At 42.9% G+C, this 14,265-nt stretch overlaps 1 protein-coding gene across 2 annotated transcripts in view; it reads right to left on the reverse strand.

Moving 5' to 3' along the window:
- LOC146385906 (protein ELFN1-like) overlaps positions 1 to 13,621 on the reverse strand; it is a 127,712-nt gene extending 114,091 nt beyond the window's left edge. For both annotated transcript variants that reach the window (XM_084931901.1, XM_084931902.1), the window contains exon 1: positions 13,013 to 13,621. The gene's annotated coding sequence lies outside the window, so the exon portion shown is untranslated. The remainder of the gene's footprint in view (positions 1 to 13,012) is intronic.
- Between the last annotated feature and the right edge of the window lie 644 nt (positions 13,622 to 14,265).

A 14,265-nucleotide genomic window follows, 5' to 3' on the forward strand; every position in this document is an offset into this window, starting at 1 on the left:
CGTGAGATTATGCTGTTAAATCGAGCTGATTTAAACACATTTCTGCTGTCGCTTAAACTGACAAGTCATTAAAAGAGAAAGGTTAAGTTTCCCTGTGTCACAGAGCGAAGCATCGCCTGCTGCAGCTCTGAAGCACTTGAACATTTGAACAGTCCTGAGCGGTTGACAGCGCCGCTTGTTTGTCGTTACCCAGGATTCTCAGTGTTGTCATGGTAATAGATGCCTGTGGGAGATCTAAGGGGATGGAGAAATAAGGATGGGAGTGCATCTAACACTGAGCCATTGTGATACATTCACAAAGATTTTTCTTTGCTTTTGCCTTTCTTAATTTCTTTTCACACTGTTTTCACCATCTCAGGACGTCGCCTGCCCTGTGAAGCATTTCATGCTAAGCGTGTGTTTTCAGTTCCCTTAAAAAATAAAAACTTTGAAGAAAAGTAAAAGATAAAGTTGCCTTACTTTTAAAAATTAAAGAAATGTTTAAAGTGTTTAACTATGCATTACTTCCAAAGTCAAATTGATGGTAGAGATTAAATATAATTTGCGATTGCTTGAGGGAATAATTTGACACTTTGGAAAATGCACTTAATTGCTTTCATAGATGAGAGGATCAGTATCATTCTCATGTCTGTAAGGTATATGAAGCCATTACCAGAAAAATGGGGGAAACGAGCCTTATTCTGTCCAGAAGAAACAAAATCGAGCCGCGAGCACACATGAAGCTCACGACTCGTTGTACTTTAAAATTCGGAGGGATCTTGTTATCACAGTGTGGTTGCGAGGTGTTTGTACACTTTGGTTTCTGAACAATTAAAACAAATAAGATCTGATGCGTTAATTAGTGCACTTTGGAAGTGCTGGTAGGTGGATTTTGTCATTCTTGCACAGAAGCAGCTGAATCTCCTGTCAGCTTCAAATGATTTTTAACAATATTTTAGACACATGACTGTTACAACCTTTTTATTTAATGCTTGACACAACAGAAAACGTTATGCAGCAATCTGAGCTTTAATTAAGCATTTGCGGTAATAAAAAATTACTTTCGTGTTGCCGTTTGTGGCTTACAGGATGTACCCAATCTCTCAGTTACTGGATCTACTACTGGCTGTTGTCCAGATGTTTTTAATCACCCCTCATTTCTTTATATTGTATGAAAAATTGGAAAATAGGTAGAGTGATTTATTAAAGCATGCAAACATACATGGAAATACAGTATCTGAGGCACAAACAAAGCTTGTACGTTTCTAACAAGTTTGAAAGTCAATATTTGGTGTGATCACCTTTATTCTTCAGCACAGCCCGAACTCTCTTAGTCATTTCTTTAAGTGGTCTTCAGGAATAGCTCTCCAGGCTTCTTGAAGGACATTCAAAGCTCTTCTTTGGATGCTGGCTGCTTTTTGTTCTCTTCCCTTTCTATCCAGGTATGTTTTTACTGCACTGACAGTGTGTCTGGGATCATTGTCATGCTTAAAAATGAAGCTGTTGCCCGTTAGACATTTTCCTGATGGTATTACACAGTGGATGAAAATTTGACGGTACTTTCCTGCGTTCATAATTCCCTCAGTTTTGCTTGACCTCCTTCAAACAATCTTACACGTTTGGATTTGTCGCTCCATAAATTATTTTCTGTCCAGTTCTTGTCTGATATGGCATAACTAAGCATTTCTCCCTTTTTCCCAGCTGTTACCCTCACTCACTGCTCTCTCCTGACCCTCTACTTACATATTGACCAAAAATTCTATTTTTTGATTTATCACTCTCCAAGATCTGTTGCCCCAGATTTTCAGTTCAGTTCCTGTATAATTTGGCATAATTTCAGCACTTCCTTAAAAATGGCTTTGTTTCCTGTTTTGATGAGGCTTCAGTGATCAGCTTGAGAGCCAGATGCATCTCTCAGGGTCTGTGTCAGATATTTGCTGGATTTTTTTTCTCTTTCTTAAGGACATGACTTTAAAGATTTAATCTGCTGACAATAATTTTTAAGGCCTTCTTCATTTGTCCTCTACTTGTCCAGTTTCAGCTAATAGCTCTTTGAAAATCACCTCATTGGTCTATTAATACTATTTTATGCCTGTTAATCTGGGGCATCTTTGACATTTTTCATAGCTTCAGCTAAAGCAATGCTAAAAGTTAGTTTTTGTGACAGGCTGCTAGTAATAAAATTGGTTCTTTGCTCAGTCGTCTGGTTTATCTCTTGAGTTGGGTGCTTTCCTTATTCTTGAATGAGCCATAAATCAGTGTTAAACAGTTAAACTAAAAAACATTCCTCTGAAAAAAGGAAAAAAGGAAAAGGATTGAACTGCAAATGATCGAACAAGCAGCCAGGTACCAAAGCAAAACTTTGAAAATTAAGCATAATATAAAAGTAAGTACAATATAAAGATATGTGGGTTGGCTCAAGACTTTTGCACAGTAACGTAACCCAAAAATCTCAAATCAGTTATACAGTCATTTAATCCATTAGTGGGTCAATGACAAGTTAATCACAAGTCATTCTTTATTAACAAACATACACTCCTGATTCGAGCTTCTCCACTGGAAGAATTACTTCTTTTTGTTGGTCCCTTTGGGGAAAAAAAGGTGATGAACTTTTTTAAAGTCCTTGTTTGTGGTTTCATAAACATCAATCGAAAATAATTGGAAGATTCACTCTAAAGAAAAACAATCATCACTTGTAGCCCGAGACCGGACAGCTCCCTTTTTAGCACTCATGACTCTGAACAGCATGTTTTTACCGCCCGAGACAAGCTGAAATAAAGAGCCGACTCTTAACATTTTGTGCAAGGCTCCTCAAACAAAACCAATCTGCAGAAGCTAGAAGACAACATGTCACATCACAACACAATGCCCGGGAAACAGAAAAAGCGACAGACAGAAGGAGAAAATCATAGGCTGAGCGCAGACAACCATTATAAATCATATACACCTTACATTGCCTTCACTCACACATTTAACACCCTGCATATGCCTCAATACAGAGCATGTCACACTTCCAACATGCAGTATAAACTGCCAGCAGCTGACAGATATCAACGCCATGCTCATGTTTCTCTTTCTTTTCTTTGGTTCGGCTGTCCGACACATAGTGCACGCGCACACACACACACGTACACACACACTCCCTCACACAGACTCTCAGCACACTTCTGTGTGTCTTCAAGCTGGCTACAAAAACTGGATAAAATGCACAATGCTCTGGGAAATTAAAGGATTATACAAGGAGTGATATTTAGTTTGTCTCGGCGCACACTCGGAAACACACACACATTTTCCAGCAGCATTTGCTGCCTACACACACATATGCATGTGTACTATCCACCCAAATTGACATAAACATACACACACGACCTCTGACCTCCTTCAAACACTTAGTCTGCCCACTCGTTCACTCAGTCACTTAGTAATTCACACAAAACAGACACATTAATAAACACACGCGCACACACCAAACACACATTTGCCTGCCAAGCGCTGGTATTTCCCCCCGGTGTTGCAGCGCGCTAATTGACAAAGGGTTTGTATGGTTTAGCCTCTGCTGTGATTGCCAACTGGATGATTTCACAAAGCTTGTAAATAGCTGGAGTGCTAAATTGAACAAAGAAGATTTTTAAAAATCGAAAACAGGAACAAGGACAAGTCATGGAAACACGGGATCAATTAAGCAAAAACATGTTTGATCACAGGACTCCTAAAAACCTGCAGCTGTGAAAAGCAGCCTTACCATCAAATAGTATGGCATCCAGTTACACTAATAAATTCAGGAACAACAAATAGTGGGGCTTGCGTTACTTTTACACGTACACACTGTGTTTACGCATTATTCATGAATCAAATGCCCCAAAACTGTTTATTTCAAAAAACTAGTTTTCTTTTGTTTCTGGTTGAAGTTCACTTGTGGCTGTGTTTCACAAATTTACCAAAACAGACACTTAAATTGGACACCCACTTATCAAGCTGGCTTCCCTGCCAGCCATATGGGTATTACTAATTAACTTGAAAAAGTACAAATCATAACCATAAACTATTTAACACAGAGCGAGTGGCTGAAAACTGAGAAGTTGTTTCAGCCATCCAAGACTGTCATAGTGGATCTGATTAAGGAAATAGTCATTCATTTTATTGATCCATTTAACTTTAATGATGTCTTGGCTAAAGAGACCCCTGCACAAAGCACAGTATGCACCAGTGACAACTGACATGACATGGTACGATTAAATTGCCACATGAAAAAAGAGGACCTTGGGTGAAAGTAGGTTGCAGCTTTAGCTTTTTTTTTTTAGCCTGCCTACACCAACTGCAGGCAGGCTAACAGGCTGGACTACTGGGATTTTCCCCACAAAAACCATCAGCAGGGTTTACAGAGTGTGGTTCAAAGAGAAACTATCCAGTGAGCAGCTGTTCTCTGAGAGAAAATGTCTTGTTGATGTCAGAGAAGAATGGCCAGGCTTTTTTGAACTGATATGAAGGCAAAAGTAGTTCAAATAACCACTCGTTACCGAATGTACGATGTCAGACCACCTTGTGTTGTGCTACAAGCAGAAGACCACACTGGATTCATCTCCTGACAGCTAAGAACAGGAAATTGAGACCAAAGGTGGATAATAGAAGATCGGAAAAACCCGATGTGATGTCTCAGTTTCTGCTGAAGTTGTGATGGTAGTATTAGAATTTGGTTTCAAAAATCAAAACCATCAGTATTTCAGGCTGGCGTTGTAATGGTGCTGGGGATATTTCCTTGGTGCAAGACATCATTTAAAAACCACAGCCTACCTGAGTAATGTTCCTGACCATGTCCATCCCTTCATGACTACAGTGCGCCCATCTTCTGATCGCTGCTTCCACCAGGATATCACACCATGTCACAAAGCTCAGATCATCTCAGACTGGTTTCTTAAACATGACATTGAGTTTCCTGTACTCAGGTGGTCTCCACAGTCACCAAATCTTAATCCAGCAGAGCATCTTTGGGATGTGATGGAGCAGGAGATTCACATCATGGATGTGTGACCAACAAATGATGCCAACATCTCAATATTGGGTGATCGTGGCTCAAGAGTTGGGAGTTCGCCTTGTAATCGGAAGGTTGCTGGTTTGAGCCCCGGCTTGGACAGTCTCGGTCGCTGTGCCCTTGGGCAAGACACTTCACCCGTTGCCTACTGGTGGTGGTCAGAGTGCCTGGTGGCGCCAGTGTCCGGCAGCCTCGCCTCTGTGGCACAGCCACCCTGGGGTACACTTACAGAGTGTGAATGGGTGGATGACTGGATGTGTAAAGCACTTTGGGGTCCTTAGGGACTAGTAAAGCGCTATACAAATACAGGCCATTTTACCATTTTTTTACCAATATGGACCAAAATCTCTGAGGAATGTTTCCAGAACGTTGTTAAATATATGCCTGAAGACAAAAGAGGTTCAACGCGGTAAGAGTAAGCTGAACCTAATCAAGTGGCCAGTGAATGTACATTCATGTGTCTTTTTTGATGTTTGACTTCTTCAGCTATACCTTTCCCGAAAACCTCACAAGTTATGCATTGCTGAATTATTTTAACTATCCTACTTTATATATTTTTAAGATGTTTTGATAAAAACACGAGGATTCCACTTCAAATGGTGAAAACATCCAGTATTAGCTTGAATTTGGTCTCTGGTTTTGGAAACGGCCAACACTTGTGTATTTCATATAACTTTTTCACTCAGTCCTGTGCTCGTTCTCCCCACTGCCTGAGAACGCTACACAAACTGCTCCACGAGTTTATACAAACCTAAAGGCTAGTGGAAACATTGGAGTTATAGACCATGTCTTGCTCCATTATTGACACATCTGAGGTTATTCGATACTCCCAGCAGAGAGGAGAGAATATCTTTTCGAATTTCCTCTCAAGCAGTTTCAATTTTTTGTGTGCTCACAGTTTTTGGGGGTTTTTTTGCTTTTTTTTATTTCCTTGCCTCTTCGAAAGCTCTGGATCTGAGCTGTTGTTGCTGTGAGCCTATAAAGCCCGCTGAGACACTGAATAGGATATTGGACAATACAAACAAACTTGACTTGACGTGACTTGACAGACTGAAACCATAAGAAATGCTGTTTTTCTTTTTGTAGATGCCCACTTTCACACTTGTAACACAAATGCATACAAAGTAGCTTCTGCAGTGCATTCAGTGCTTTCTTTTGATCTTCTGCCACAAGCTGGAAAAATAAAGAAACAAAGAGCTTACCTGATAACACAACTCACGCATATCAGGGATTCAATGTGCTGCTGATGTTGACGGTGAACAGATGAGTTATGAGGTTAGCTGTTTGTGCCTGATTTAGTGTCTTGTCTGAGGGGGGGATTCGGACCCAACTGTGCTGGTAGACTGTGCTGATGTGAATAAGACTAACCCCACCAATTATAACAATTAAGCACAGCATGCTGTCAGTAGCAAGCTAGTTCACAAGGATGTGCTAATATTTCCCACTTGCTGACACTGAATACTTCCCCTTTATACTTGTATTTCTATAATTCTTTTTTTAGAAAAACGAGCCCAAACTTTCTTCAGATGACTTCTGCTTTTGCTTTAACCCCTAAGCTTGACTATCCCGATGTCTCCTAATAATATTGCTCAGCTGTAATTAAACAATAGCCGTTGAGGGCACGCACACACTTCACAGAAAGATATTGAGCTCCTTGCAAATAAGAAGTCGTTAGACGTGTCTCAGGGTTTCTATTTGAGTACGTTCTTTACATCTTGTTTCTGCAGCAGCCATGCACGCCGTGAAGTGGTTTGAAAAAGAGCTTCCAGGTGTTAAAATGGTTGGATTTTTAGAAACTGAGCAAAATTGTTTTGGGGGGATTCAATCATCATCTTACTCTCAAATGTAAAAGTTACCTGTTAAGCAACTGGGGAGAGAATCATCTTCACCATTCTTCTCCACCATTGCCTCTTTCAAAGCTGCTCTCAGAGTATTTCAAGCAATGGGAGGGGGATACAAATGACGCCTAAACCCTAGAGAAATTTGTCGCCAAAGAAGAGATGCCTGAAAGATGAGAGAGGAGGGACAAATCAAAAAGAAAATCTCAGTGTTGTTCTGCTGCTGCCAGCGTCTTGGGGTTTTAACAACAGATCTGATCTTTGTCAGGAAGCCGATGTGCTGCTCAGTCAGAGAAGGTAATATGATTTTAATGGTCCAGCCTCCACTAGTTAATGGGACAGCCGGAGAGATTTCTCCTCTTAGCCCTGAAGAGCACCTCAGACACAGAGCATTAGAGAGCTTTTCAAGTCTCTGCCAGGCCACAGTCTCCAAACACCCTCTGCTACAGCGACAGTTCTGTCTGCAGAACAGAGGGCAGAGGGGAAAAGGGAAAAAAGGACGAGGAGAATGGGAGGAAAACATGTCTATTGAGCGATTCTTCCACCCTTTTGTTGCTGGGGTTTTTTCTTCACTCTGCCTTTTTCATTTCGCCCCGTGGCATCGCTATCCCTCTCTCCATCTCTCTTTTCAGTCTCTATCGCCTCACCCTCTTCACCTTCCCTCCCCCTTCTCTGCTCTTTCTTCCTCTCCTCCTCTCATCCACACAGCAATCTCGCCTTGATTTCTAGAGAGGGGTGGTACGGCAGCAACTGGCATACAAACTAGCTGACTCAATACACACATACACACACACACATAGGATGTATGCATTATGGTATGTGTATAGATAGATGGGAAGAGATGAGAGGTAAATTTGGGAAGAGCGGGAATATGTTTGGACAGAAACAGGAAAAAGAAGAAGCTGCAAAGAGCTTTACTGGGGAATGTAAGTCAGGATTAGGTCAAGTTGTGGAAAACTGGCAACAGCGAGATACGTGTCAGCAGATATTAAGCACCTTGTTCATCATTTACGCTATGGATATGAGGTATGAGGTCAGCTTTGGGTTGTCTCAGCATTTCAAAATGTAACGACCGGGTTAATGAAACAGGCTCTCAGGAATCTTTATACACCGCGACTCGAGACCCTAAACGGATGCAGCTGCTGCTGCTGTTGGGCAAACTTTGACAGCCTTCGTCAGACCAAAATGAAAAGCTCACTTTCCACTTCAGAGCTGCGAGAGGATAGCTCCTTACTCGCTAACTGGCTATACATTAGAGCTACAGCTACATTAGAGGAAGATTTTCTCATTGCAGCTATGCAGACAGATTTGATTGGCTCACTTGCTTGCTCTCTGACAGCGGGACTATTTGCGAAAGGAGATGTTACTCTGAATTTTTTAAACGCACCTTTTTAATGCTGTATGCACCACAAGCTGTATTCCAGTCACTCACGCTGCGTCAGACCACAGAAACTGCATGCTCCCCTTTTTTGTGGCAGCAGGTGTTTGGGGTATTTTTAATGCGTTAGTCTTCTTTTAGACAACTTTTGTGTTGCTTTAACGCACTGTTCGGGTTTTGTCTGGGGCAACGTCACACCCCTAATTTATTTTGCACATGTCTTGTGGCATAAACTGCAAAAACATTCCTTGTTAAATTTCAGTAGACTTACTGGCATGGTACTCCTACTGTAATCTACATCAGCAGACTAACTCTAATCAAATAAAGTGCAGCTCAGTATAGAATATAATCACAGTAGGTCGCCGGTAGTATTTCAGAGGCGTCAGCATTGATATTCAGCTGCATTTACAAAAACTGCAAATTGCTGTGCAAAAATTCTTGCATTTTTATAGTGTATCTAATCTTTCTGTGTTGTTTCTGCTCGTTTTTGCTGAGAAATACTCTACCCCAACCTTCACCATTTGCATTCTTTATTCATGCATGCGCCTATATGCTTACCAATGTGTGTGTGTGTGTGTGTGTGTGTGTGTGTGTGTGTGTGTGTCGTGAAAGAGAGAGAGAAAGGGAGAGAGACAGAGAGTTGCAACTTGTAACAATAACTTCCTAATTACAGCTCCCCAGTGTTTGTGCAATCTTCCTGAAATGCTAACTAGCCTCCTACAGGGAATATGGTACATTATTAATCCATGTGCTCGCCTGAGTGTGCGCATCCTTTGCTGGGAAGTGTGTGTCTGTAGCACGCCCGCGTGCACCTCTGTGTGTAGACGTGTGTTTATTTGCGCTACCCGTCCCTCTCTCCTTCTTGTGCACATGCATTGTTCGCATTCAGCTGAGTACGTGTGCGTGCCACGGCTGCTGTGGCTGCACGTTGTGCATGACTCCATGAGCATGGAGGTGTTAAGTTTTTCCCCTTTCAACACAAGTAGCCTAATCTGAGACTTTTGTACAACCAACTTGTATTTCTATTAAGAAAAAGAAGGAAAAACAATAAATGTAACACAACATTTTGCAGTAATAGCGCAGTAAAGGGGAAAAAAGTATTCACATTCAGGCCCAGTCAGCACTGAGGTGCCACATTAACTATGCACGCGGATTTGCTTCCACACGACGGGGTATTCCCTCTCAACAAAGATCAACATTATGACGAGAGCTTCTGCCAGCACTCTGCACCAACATGCTTAATATGGGGAGCTAGTTTCTGTTGAAATATGGATGGCTTTGACAAATAAAAACTGGTGAGAGTTGATTCTGAAATTAAGCTGGGGATTTCACCAGATACACGCCCTGTGTTGCTCTCTTGCAGCGACAGCCAAAGGGGCGAAAAAATGCAATAAGTGGATGGGAGAGCGAGGAGTGAGCTCCCATTACATCGCCGCACTATTCCTGAAGAACTTGCCCCACAGTCATGCCTCTAGGTACTTGGATTGTACTATGGATGGATAGCTCGCTCTTGGGTCTACAGTAAATGAGACAGCAAGAGACGGAGAAAAAAAAACGTCTTACAACTTCAGGAGAAGGTGAAGAGCACCAACTGAAAGCAGTACAGACATCACGGCCATCAGTTTTCATTCATTTAGTCTTGCGGACATCCTGGCTGTTCCTCTCCACTAAAGTTGTCACTTCTCATTATGGCTGATTTTTAGTGTTGCCACCTGTCTTATTAGAAATGTAACCATTAAGGTCGCAAGATTTTTCCCACTTGTGCCGCTTTGGCACAAAATGCTCTCACTGTGGAGCTGCTTGCAAAGAGATGTTGTTTGGCTTAGTCGTGCAAAGCTTTTAGGTCTTAACAACCAAACAAAGCAGACTAGTAAGCACAGGTTTGTAGGGGAGAAGGGGGGATGTCCCTGTTGATTGGAGAAGTGTACTGCTGCAGCAAGCACTGCAGTGCTAATGCAGGATGAAAGCAAGATGAGCAACCTCTAAGATAGTTATCAGTGAATTCCCAGGATAAGTAAAGACTTCACTGTGACAGAGGATCTCCGGCCTTAAAAAGAGCCAGTCAACCATTTTAAAATCCCAAAAGCATAATGTCCTAAACCGAGTCATTGAAACTGTTAATGCTGGAACTACCTCATGTCTATTCATGCGCCAGGAGTGGGGCCATGCTCCTCTCTCGCTCTTTTCTTTCTATCAATCTTTCCTTCTTCCTTTTCTTTCCTGCTCTCCCTCTGTGGCACTCAGCCAACAATTGGAGTCAGTCAGTGGAAAAACTCTGTTAGTAGTCCATGCCCTATGGGACAAAGTGGCAACAACATCCGTTACAAGAGATAGTGGGGCAGTGGGCAGGAGGCACGGGGCACAGAAGCCAAAATTTAACTGGCTGAGTGACTCTGGCTCACACGCGTGCACTTAGCGGGCTGCTGTGTTTATAAAAAACACGTCAGGGCTGTTTTTAAAGGTGTGGTTTATGGCTTCACAGCCAGTTTATTCATTTATGGAAAAGCTGTGGTAACAAATAAAAGCATGGAGGGAAGGAATAAACTTATTTAGCAAAGTCTGGAGCCACCACGAGTCCCAGTGTTAAACAGGGCTGCTGCTCTTCACTCTGAATGTGTGAAACTCTGTTGAAGTGATGTTTGCATGATGGCAATGAGAGGTAACAAAGGGTCTCCCAAAAATGTACTTAAAGTATTCAACAGGGTTCAAATCCGGTTACTGTGAAAACCATGTGAATACGCTTCACGTTATTCCAGTGTTCATTAAGTCAGTCCAGCTCACCCGGTGCCCTATTAGGAAGAATTATCATTAATTAGGTTTCTCTACTCGTATTCAGTTTTTCCTTTAAGGGATTCACCATTGGTTTCACACAGGAAGTTTCATTTATTTGTCACAATGATCATGAAACCTGAAAAATAATGACTTATGCAGCTCAGGAGGTGACACTAAAGTTTGACCTCATTTTGGTCAAAATTAAAGGGAAAGAGAAGGATTACAAGATGGTAGTGAGACCGACAGTGATGTATGGTTTGCAGATGGTGGTGCTGACACAACAACGGGAGGAGGAGTGGGTGGCAGAGTTCAAAAGGCTAAAATGATTACTGGGAGCGATCAGGATGGACAAGATCAGAAATGAGTACATCCAGAGGGACAGCTCAGGTTGAGCAGTTTGGAGACAATGTTAGGAGACAAGGCTGAGATGGTTTGGACATGGGCAAAGGAGTGATTGTGGATATACTTGACAAAGGAAGTTGAGGATGGAGAAAAGAGGAAAATCACAGAGGAGGTTTGTGGATATAGTGAAGGAGGACATGCAGAGGGCTGGTGTGACAGAGGAGGATGGTAGGGACAGGTTGAGATGGAGGCAGACGATCTGCTGTGGAGACTCTTAAAGAGGAATTAGCAGCCTGTTGGAAAAAATGTATATATAAAAATTAGCAGACATAAAATAACATTTCTGTGTCAACAAGGTGATTCTCAAAAGAGCGTTTAGTTGAAAACCTGGCATATCTTGGCATAGTGTGCAGTGTGTCCTTAAAAGATTTGAGGATACTGGACAAGTAGAGGACAAAAGGAGTAGCAGGCCTAAAAAACTACCTACAACAGAACAGTATCTGAAAGTCGTGTCCTTAAGAAATGGAAAAGAAAAATCCAGCAAGGGCCTGACACAGGACCTCAGAGATGCATCTGGACTTTTAGTTGATCCATCTACTGTTCACTGAGGCATCATCAGGTCTCAATGGAAGGCTGTCTGCCAAGAAGCCATTCTTAAGGAAGAGAAAGGTGGAGAAACGGCTGAGGTGTGAGAAATTATGGCGACCCCTGAAGGGAGGAAGCCAACAGACATTTTTTTTTTCACCCAATCTCATGTTCTCCCAACTTTATAGTAACATAATACCAAATTGCAGGAATGCCCCTTTAATTAGTCACCTGCACATGGTCAATTTCTTCTATGGTGGGATTTTCTACAGTGCAATGGTGAAGGTGCTCTGCGTGGTTAGAGGGGAAAAACAGAAATTATGGAGAATACTTTTTCGGCATCATATGAGTATAAAGTTATTCCGCTTGAGACTAAAGTAAGACATCTACAACAGAAATAACGATTTCAAAACATCATCCACACAGAGGAGGGGGAAAAGAGTTCGGAGTGCAGGATTTTTCTCTCCGGGCAACCCGGCTTGTGTGGAGCCGCTGTCCAAGGTGCTGAACACGGGTCTGCAGAGGGGCATGAAGACTCTGGCACTACAGAGCGTCCCGGGACGAAAACTACACTAAGACCAAGTGACCGACCTAAATGTGAGCAAAATGTGGCCCCACCTCAGAAATATTACCAAATCCTAAGCAGGCTTGCATCAAAATCTGAACAGAAATTACTTGCACGGAATGGAGCACGGTGTCTGTCAGGCATGCATCCACTGGACTGATAATGTAAATCTGGGTGTACGTACTGTATCTGCGCCCGCATTTATCAATGGACTCATGAGGATGGAGATAAGACAGTCAAGACAAGCTGCCTGGGAATAGCCATTCAGCAAATCCCCCCTCGTTCACCACCAATGCACGCGCGCGCGCGCGCACACACATAGAGAGAGACACACACACACACACACATTCTTGGACACGGGCTTCAGTGTCGGTAAATTCGGAACCGCAGGAATGCCAGAGCGCTTGACATATTTCAAAGTTTCCTACGCAATGCGAGTCCAGCCATCACGAGAAACACACATGAAATGCACATGAAAGCCCTGCACGCAGTCCACACATGCTCCTCATGGTTTTTCACTTTACCTGTTCCAGATGCAAGCGTAGAAAAAGAAGAAGAAGAAGAGCTTCGCCTCGCAGGTGTCCGCGGCACCAACGTCCCCTCGTTGCCTCTGGCAGTATGTGTGGCTTTGTTGATACTGGGATATTTATATTTATATTTATATATATATATGTATTTATCTTTGTCTGTACTGATTTGTCCCAGCTTGTCTCCTCTGCGGTGTCCGTGAAGAGCGGTGACCGGGAAGTGGCTCGTGCGATCACGGCATCGGTCAATGTGGTTATTGACCCGCGTCAAGATTTTCTGGATGCAAAACGGCGCCTGATGTGACGCGCTGCCTGCCCGCTGCTGTCTCCCTCGTTCTTTGCCTCTCTCCTCTCAGTTTCTGCCTCTCACACTGCGTCAGGCTCCGCTCCCCCTCCTCTGCCTCTCTCTCTCTCTCACTGCCTTTGACTCTCACGCTCTCTCTCTCTCACTCACACACACACTCACGGGAACAGACGGTGATTAATTCGTTAGAATTCCACCTCTCTCTCCCCCCCCCCTCTCTCTCTCTCTTTCCTCTGCTCTCCCTCTGTTTCTATAGCTATGTGCCTCGATCCGTCGCTTCTTCTCTGAACTAAAGCGTCCACCAGCCAGCTGTTCCGGTAGCCAGGAGAGCGAGAGAGAGAGGGTTGCTTGACACTTCAAGCGCCGCAGACAGTCATTTAGATTAGATGCTTTCCCATTTGGAGAGTGACATACTGTAGCTGTATAAGTGCTGCACTATCAAACCCAAACCGGGAAAGTTCTTCACGAAACTATATGAAATCCAGCCTGGAGTTCTTTAGAAGAATAGGAGAGCCATGCAGAATAGCGTTAGAGATATACTGTAGTTTGTTTTGGAGTGATAGGATTTCACATTACTGCCTTTTTCTATCTGCACTCCAGCTGCCGCTGCTGGAAGCATCAGGTCTCTGCAGCTGGAGGCGAAGTGACAGAAGCCTACCAGACTGAACAGTTCAATGTTATTTGAGGTTGGCTGTTTGCCTACATGCACTACAGGGCAACCTGATGTCCTGCCAGCAGACATGGTCAGATTAACTGCCTCTTTAGTGCAGGCACACACACACACACATACAGAAACAGACACACACACGTGGGTGCGGATAAATAGCTAAACAACTTAAAAGCGCTATGAATGCTGAAACCACATATCACCACTACAACATGTACTGTGGTCTAAAAAGAGAAGAAGAAAAAATATCAGAGCTTCTGTTAAAAGTTGTGCACATTA

The sequence above is a fragment of the Perissodus microlepis genome, chromosome 6 (assembly GCF_051167445.1).
Source record: "Perissodus microlepis isolate ML-2025 ecotype Zambia chromosome 6, ASM5116744v1, whole genome shotgun sequence".
Taxonomy (NCBI): domain Eukaryota; kingdom Metazoa; phylum Chordata; class Actinopteri; order Cichliformes; family Cichlidae; genus Perissodus; species Perissodus microlepis.